A 1,902-nucleotide genomic window follows, 5' to 3' on the forward strand; every position below is an offset into this window, starting at 1 on the left:
CTCTCTCTCTCTCTCTCTCTCTCTCCTCCTCTCTCTCTGACTCTCTCTCTCTCTCTCTCCCTTGCTGCAGGCGCTCTGGCTTCCCGGCTCGCAGACGGAGCTCGCGATCGTCACCGCGGACTTTGTGAAGGTGTACGACCTCGCGGCGGACGCGCTCAGCCCGCAGTACTACTTCCTGCTGCCGAGCGGGCGGCTGCGCGACTGCTGCTTCGTGTTCAGCGACGATCAGCGAGCGATGCTGGCGATGTCGTCGTCGGGGCACCTCTACGCGCAGTTCATGCAGGACTACAGCCGCGCCGTGCACGGGCCCTTCTACGTGACGAACGTCATCGAGGTAACCGTCGCCATTGTTACGGTGTGCGCGTGCGGCGGTGCAGTGACTGGTGGCTTGTCGCGTCCGGCTATGGTGTAGTAGGTGTATGGTGTAGTATGGTGTAGTAGGTATGTCCGGTATGGTGTAGTATAGGATACGCTGCAACGGCTCACGTCGCTAAAATATTTATTATAACTTTCGATTGTATGTTCGAATATATTTTTGTACCCAAACTTCTGATGGCATTGCTGAAATGATGTTTTTTACCCGAACTCCCGATTACATTGCTAAAATTGATTTTTACCCGAACTCCGAAAATGCGTTGCTGAAATGTTTTTTACCAGACTTCCTAATTGCATTGCTAAACCGATGGTTTATAACCTTTGATTGTATGCTAAAATATTTTTATGCCTGAACTTCAGATTGCGTTGCTCCCGATTTCAATGATTATGCGATGTTATTTTGCGAAAAACGTAGGTCCGTAGAGTCACGCTACCCCTCTCGCCACACAACTACCATGTGTTTCATCCATTATTCTCTCTATTTCTATTAATCAAGGTCAACCACCAGGATCTGAAGGACAGTGGTGGGCAGGTGGCCGGCGGCGGCATCTCCGTCTACTACTCACACGCCCTACACCTTCAGATCCTGGTGGTTGACCTACAGAGAAAGAGAGGGAGAGATCCCGGTGATTAACCTTGAGGAGAAGGAGAGGGAGAGGGAAGGAGAAGAAGAGCAGCACAGTGGCGGGCAGGTGGCCGGCGGTGGCGTCTCCGTCTACTACTCGCACGCCCTACAGCTGCTCTTCTTCAGCTATGCTCAGGGAAAGACATTCGTCGCGCCGGTCAACACAACGAGTCTCGCCGAGCTCACCCGCCTCACCAAGCTCTTCCCCATCTGCTACAAGACCGGCGGCGGGGGGAACGGCGGGGGCGGCGGGAAGCTGAACTCGCAGCCGCTGTGTCAGTGGGCGGAGATCGCCGGTCACCCGGGGTTGGTGTACTGCATGACGCAGTCGTCGAACAATCCCGTCGTGCTGGCCGTGCAGCCGGACGCAGTGAACGTGCAGGAGATCAAGGTCAGTGTCAAGGTGACCCTTGGACGGTGAGCCCGGCGGTTGTGCGAGCGGTGGCTTGGGTGGTGTCTCGGGCGGTGACCATTGTGCCCTCTCTCTTAACCTTAGTCCTAACATTAACGTTTTTCTCGTAGATTGTCGACGGAAACGCAGTAAAACTAAAAGAAAGAAAATTCTCGCATACTATGTATGAGATATCTCCCAAGATAGCCACCGAGATAAATCCTCGGGATAACTTGCAGACCCCGAGATGGGTTCATCTCGCACTACTTTTTAATCCAATGATTTTCCTTAATTACAAGGATATGATATTATCTATACCTCGGGTGAGATATCCCATCGTAAGCTCATACTGTGATAGAACCTATTAATCTTAATGGAATGAATACGAATAATTCAAGACTAATGTCTAGACTCTCTTCCAACGATGCCCTCCCGAGCGAACGTTGCCAGGACGCGTCTACTCAGATCTTGCTCACTCTCTCTCTCTCTCTCTCTCTCTCTCTCTCTCTCT

At 52.1% G+C, this 1,902-nt stretch overlaps 1 pseudogene; it reads right to left on the bottom strand.

Moving 5' to 3' along the window:
• Window positions 1-672, bottom strand: part of LOC106811411 — a 1,192-nt pseudogene extending 520 nt beyond the window's left edge.
• Between the last annotated feature and the right edge of the window lie 1,230 nt (window positions 673-1,902).

This window comes from Priapulus caudatus, unplaced genomic scaffold (genome assembly GCF_000485595.1).
Source record: "Priapulus caudatus unplaced genomic scaffold, Priapulus_caudatus-5.0.1 Scaffold536, whole genome shotgun sequence".
In the NCBI taxonomy this organism is placed as follows: Eukaryota; Metazoa; Priapulida; class Priapulimorpha; order Priapulimorphida; family Priapulidae; genus Priapulus; species Priapulus caudatus.